This window comes from Dipodomys ordii, unplaced genomic scaffold, assembly GCF_000151885.1.
Source record: "Dipodomys ordii isolate 6190 unplaced genomic scaffold, Dord_2.0 Scaffold106, whole genome shotgun sequence".
Classification (NCBI taxonomy): domain Eukaryota; kingdom Metazoa; phylum Chordata; class Mammalia; order Rodentia; family Heteromyidae; genus Dipodomys; species Dipodomys ordii.
Genome location: NW_012267322.1, coordinates 5,157,979 through 5,164,509, shown reverse-complemented (window position 1 = coordinate 5,164,509; position 6,531 = coordinate 5,157,979).

Sequence of the window (6,531 nt, the reverse complement as noted above, 5' to 3'; positions counted from 1 at the left end):
AAGCTTTCTATTTGTTAGTCAAGTGTTTGATCAGTTAAGTCACACTCTAGCCCTTTCTGCTTTGTTGTATTTCTAATAGGATCTTACCTGAATGCCCAGGGCCAGCCAGGACCACCATTTACCTATTCATGCTTCCTACACAGGTAAGCTGACAGACATATACCACCTTGTCCAGCTACTGATGAGATGAGGGTCACCTGTTAATTCCATGGTGATCTTGAACCATGGTCTCGCTGATCTCTGTCTCCTAAGTGGCTAGGATTACAGACATGAATCATCAGCATATGGCCTAGGACTAACTTCTGTCACAGTGACTCACAGGTCAGTTGTCACCTTCCCTGCTCCCTCCTGCTCCCCCTGACTGGAATTTCATTGGCACAGACATTGCATCAGCTGTAAAGATTTTACTATACTGGCTGTATACAGGCCATGAAGGGATCCACATTAAGCACTGCATGGTTCTTTGTGAATAAGAATCTCCTAGCTGGGTGGAGGCTGTGATCTGAGGATGACAGTTTGAAGTCAGCATGGGCAAGAAAGTCTGTGATACTGTTTTCATTAACCACACACACACACACACACACACACACACACACACACACAAAGCTAGAAGTAGAGAATAGAAGCTAAGTACCTAGGCCTTGAGTTCAAGCCCCCATACCACCATATACACACAGAAAAAGAAGAATCTCAGACCATTCGCATTCTTTGTCTGCTTGTCTTTCTCCCTCTCTCTCTCTCTTTATATATATGCATGTATTTATATACATATATATACATATGTATATCTTTTATAACCTCTCCCCTCCCTTCCCCTCTTCTCCTCTCATCTCTCTTCCTCTCTCCTCTTCTGTACCACTGCCCGCACCACTTCTCAGCCTTCATCCACAGCTTTCTTCTTTGAATTGCTCCACAGCTCAGGCTCTACTCCCCCAGGCCTCCTCCTACCCCTGCTGTGTCAGGCAGGCAGAAGGCCTTGAAGGCAACCCTGAACTCTGGAAACAAGAGTTTCCAGTTGCTAGCGTCCACCCTCTTTAGAGAAGTTGGGATTTTTCCTGTCATAATACAAGTACTAATACAATCCACCTTAGGGCCCTGTTCCCTGCAGTCAGAAGATTCAGCTTTCTGAGGCTCATGGCTATACAGCAGCATAAACGGCTATCCTTTAGGATGTAGGTAATTCAAACCTCAGTGATTTTTTTTCCCCTGCTCTTCAGAATTAGCCAGTGGCCTAAGAGCAGGCCAGGGGTCTCCCTCGGGCTCCCCTGTACCTTCCCTGAACCCTGGATAGCCCACCCCTCAGTTCTGCACTTTTTCTGGCCCAGGCTGTAGGGAAACCTCAATGCAGCAGCAAAGTAAGAGACAGCATGTGGAGCTCAGGGCAGGAGTGAGTGGGTAATGGAGGCGCAGTTTGGCCGGGACATCTCATCCCAGGAGCCATCTTCTCTGTTTTGCCCCTTCCTGGCTGCCGTAAGACAAGCAGCTCACTCTGCATCCATGCTTCCCACCGTGATGCTCTGCCTCACCACTGTCCCTGAGGCGTGAACCACAGCAGAGCAGACCTCGCCTCCTCCTCGGCTACATGCCAGGGGCTTTGGCACGGCCTTGGAAACTGACTGGCAGTGGGGCGTTGAGGGCCTGGTTTGACCAGGCTCTTTGATGGGAAAGGTAGTCAAGTAGCTGGGAAGGCCCAGCCGCTCAAGAGACTGAGGCAGGTGGGCTTGGATCCCTGGATTTAGAACCCAGCCCAAGCAACACACAGACCCAACTCATGCCGGTGAATGGGTAGAGCTGTTGTATTATATTTTATTGTTTTGTAAGAGGGAGCTGATGTGGATCGAACCCAAACTTTAGCCCTGAGCTGTATCGCCAGCCCTGCTTGAGTCCTTCAAACTCAAGGTATGTGTCACCCTCACCAGTGGTCAGTCACATGCTTTCCTTCCATGTCCTTCCCGAAGCCCGTTCTGCCCTTTCTGCAAAGCTGCATAACACAGCCCGAGGCCTCAATTTAACAATGAACTTGGGTCTCTTGTTTGGCAGTCCTGGGGTTTGGACTCAGGGCTGTCCACCTGCAAGACAGGCTCTCTACAACTTGAGCCACACCTCCAGCCCATTACTTGAGCCATTTTGGAGTCTGATTTATTCCAGTACCCAAACCTACTTCTCTTTTACCTTCTCATGCTATTGAGTGGGAAAGCCCAAAGCAGAAAAGCCAAGCCTGCTGCCTGTGCTTGGTTATGATTTCCTTTCTGCCAGGTGCTGGCTCTGGGTGGTACCTGATGGGTGCCCATCCCCCACCCTTTCCAGCCTGTAATGATCAGCCCTCTGGTTTTTTGCTGGAAAACTATGCATGGTAAAGGAGAGGGCCCGCCAGTTTCTTCATTTCCATGACTAATTTAAGGAGGGAGGGAGAGGTATAAACCATTTTATGATGGCTTTCCAGCCTTAAAATTCTGAAATTACTTTGATCTTTGTTTGTCAGCAAAGAAATTAATTTTCACTTGAAGAAACATCATATTTAATGCCTTTCATTCTGGCCTGGCTTCATTCCACGGTCATTACTAAGGTAACAATGGGCAGCCAGGAGACGGTGGAGCTGTAGATCAGACACTGTTTACCGGACTGGCCGGCATCGATTTATTCAAGCTATCTGACCCAGCTAATCATATTTTATTTTCCCAAATCATCTCCCTCAAATTGATTTTTTTCAGAAAGTTTTTGATACAGGTTATTCACCTGGCTAATCCATTTATCTTCAGTTCCACCTGTAAAGTCAAGAAAAATCTCTGGGGTGGTCTGTAAAAAGAAAGAGAAAGACTGAGGGGGGCAGGATTCTCTATGTGACTCCTTCCTAGACTTCTACTACCTCCCCAGACATACATGGCATGCTCAGGCCCCATACCTCCAAGAGGGGAACTAATTATCTGTGAACTGTCAACCCTTACTTCCCCTTCTCGGCCTTCATTTCTTCTTCAAACTCAGAGAGATTTTTGTCTTTAAAGTCTTTTCTGAATTGATTGTGGTTGTTGAGACAGGATCTCATTATGTAACCCAGGCTGGACTTAAATTTATGCTTCTCTTGCTTTAGCCTGGGATTACAGGCATTTGTGCTCCTCCTGACTTAGCACTGGCATTATAGACATGCATCACCACACTTGGCTCTTAACAATCAAAGCTATTAGCTCATGCCTATGATCCTAGCTATTCAAGAGGCTGAGATCTGAGGCTAGAGGTTCAAAGCCAGCCCAGGTAGGAAAGTCTGTGAGACTCTTCTTTCCAATTAAATCATTAAAAAAAGCCAGAAGTGGTACTGTGGCTCAAGTGGTAGAATGCTATCCTTGAGCAATAGAAGCTCAGGGACAGCATCCAGCCCCAGAGTTCAAGCGTCAGGACTGGAAGAAGAAGAAGAAGAAAAATCAAAGCAAGTAGAGTTTGATGAGATGAGGGATTCCAGACCAATCATCACCTTCCGCCATGGTTTGCAAAGTTAAGGCTCTTCCTAAAAGTGATAGTACCCAGTCTCAACTCATAGCTGGCAATCACTAGTGGTTGTGTCTCCCCTTTTTCTGAAGCCTGGAGTTCTTTCCCACATTATTTCTCAGGAGCAGGAAGATTTTAACTTGCAGAAGCAAAGGCCTTTCCCTAGGGCTCCGCAGTATTGAAAGCAAGACACATTCAGTGGAAATCACATTTCCAATTTTGAGTTTTGATCTCTTCCTGGCCTAGCAATATTGGGTAGGACCCTCTCTCTCTCCCAGGTAGCAGTTGTGAGTGGCAGCCCCTAGCTGGCCCAATCTCATGGGGAAGCTCATTGAGCTCCTAGAACTAGAGAATGGAGACTTTGCAGTGGCCTGTGTTGCTAAATGGATGCTTGGTAAGTGAGGTGTGTGAAATGCACTTTCCACTTAAGGTATTTGCAACTTACAATGGGTCTATTGGGACAGAACTCCATGCGGGTTAGCTTTTCATCGTTGTGGGGGAAAAATGTGTGGCATAAATAACTTAAAACTAGGAAGGAATTATTTTGGCTCCGGTTTTCAGTGGCTTTAGTTCCAGTTCCTTTGGCCCATTGCCTTGAGCAGGTGGTAGAGCAAAACATCATGGCTGCGGGAGGGTACCCTCACCTCATGGAGGCCAGGAAGCAGAGAGTGGGAAGGAGGGACCTGGGACAAGGTAAATTTTTCAAAGCCATGCCACTAGCAGTGTACTTCCTCCATGTAGGACCCAACAGCCTCATCCATGAGTTAATCTATTAATGAAATTAACACCCTTAAAACCCACCTCTCAATAACATCACCAATTGGAGCCACACCTCCACTACCTGAGCCCTTTGGGGGGGGCGGTATTTCATATTCAAAGCATAACAAACCCAAAATGAGCCAAAGGGCAGCTGTGATTTGTATCACATGACAATCTTGGAACCAATGGGAACTGCTAGGAAGGAATGAACAACTCTGATTTGTCAGTTCTGCACCATATGAGCTATGGTTCAGGTGGGGATGGGAGTCAGTTCCATCCAAACAACTTAGGTTGGAGAGTGGCAAGTGAGGTACTGTGATCTGGTTGGGAGGGGGTTAAAAAGAGATTCTATTTCTGCCTCTACTTGCAGGCTGAGGCCTCCTCTGGACCTCAAGTCCCTTAATTTTGTGGTAAGAAGGCTTGGGTCTTATAGGGATCTGAGAGCTGACATGTATGAAGTGCTTAGTGTCAAGTCTTAAATAGGAGCATAGCATGTGTCGGCTCTGATGATTGTGGCTGGTCACTACTATTGTTGTGGTCACTGTGACCCTGTGTTATATGGATGGCCACTCCTGGTTATTGGGTTTCCCCTCTCTGAGTATGGTCAGAGCCAGCATAGGCCATGGGCAACTCTGTGCATAATGAAAGACATTGATTGGAAACCAACTCTGGGGCTGGATGCTGTCCCTGAGCTTCTTTTACTCAAGGATAGCACTCTACCACTTGAGCCACAGTACCACTTCTGGCTTTTTTAATGATTTAATTGGAAAGAAGAGTCTCACAGACTTTCCCACTTGGGCTGGCTTTGAACCTCTATCCTCTAGCCAGCTATCCCTGGATACCCTCCAATGTAGCCATCTTTTCCAGGAGGGAGGGACAGCATCTTCAAGCTTCTTCAAGCAGGAGGGACAGGAAGAGCATCCACAGACGCGGTAGAAGTCATTTCCAGTCTTCCCAAAGCAATCATTCAGTCAACAAGAGTTTTCTGGCTGCATGAGTTTGCTAGGGCTGCTGTGACAAGTAGCACAGACTGGGGTCTTAAGCAATAGAAACTTATTTCCTCATGTTCTGGAGACTGGAATCCAAGATCCAAGCACTAGCACAGCACAGCTCCCCTAAGTCCTCTCTCCCTGGCCTCCAAATCCCTGTACTGGTGTTCCTCTTCACTGGGCTGTTCCTGCGTGCCAGCAGAACTTGATGTCTGTTGTGTACCTCGATTTCCTCCCCTTGCAAGCACATCAGTTGAAGCGCACAACAGCTGTCCATTGGATTCACTAACCTCCATTGCTACCATAAAGGCCTGGTCTCCAAATCAAGTGCCAGGGGTTACTTTCATTACCTGATTTGGAGGCATAGGAAAGGAGAGGAGAGGGAGAGGGAAAGTGAGGGGAAAAGAGGAGAGAGGAAGGGAAAGCGGTGGAGGTGGGGGGGGAGAATGAGAAAGGGGGGGGAAAGGCTGTAAAGTGTGTCTCTTGTGCATCCTGAGTATTAGGCACTGCTTGAATATTAAATGAGAGACTGCTTCCTTCTCTGCTTTGTGTGGTTTGTGGGTGGGGCTGGATGGGGAAGGAGGGACCTAAAACGGAAAGGTGACTAGTTTGTGGTGCTAGTTTTGGTGCTGCAGGGTGAGGGAAGGGAGGGCTCCTCTAAATGAAGCCTCAGGGAGAACACTGGAGCAGGGGGAGGGTGAACTGAGCCCAGGTCTGAGGGAAGGGCATTCCAACCAGAGTATTAATAGAGTCCCTTAAGGCCCAAGGGGAAGCTGGCAGGGGATGAGGAGAGAGGGAGACAGAGAGAAGGTGAAAGGGGAAGAGGGAGAGGGAGGGGAAGAAGAGAGGAGGAGAGGGAGAGGGGGAGGGAGAGAGGGAGGGAAAGGGGGGGTGAGAGGGAGAGAGGATGAAAGGAGAGGAGGGAGCGGGGGAAGGGAGAGGGAGGAGAGGGAGACAGAGAGAGGGTGAAAGGGGAAGAGGGAGAGGGAGGGGAAGAAGAAGAGAGGAGGAGAGGGGGAGAGGGGGAGGGAGAGAGGGAGGGAAAGGGAGAGGGAGGAGAGGGAGACAGGGAGAGGGTGAAAGGGAAGGAGGGAAGGGGGAGGGAGAGAGGGAAGGAGGAAGGGGAAGCTGAGCAGGTGGGTGTGATCAGGCTGCCTGGAACGCCTTAGATCTTTAGTCCATTCCAGGTAGAAGCCCAGTGTCACCTGCTGGAGATTGGTGGGCTGTTTTTGTTGTTTTGAGCCCTGTAGTCTGGTCCAGAGCTGCTGATCCTCATGTGTGAGGAGTGCCCCCCTCCCCCCCC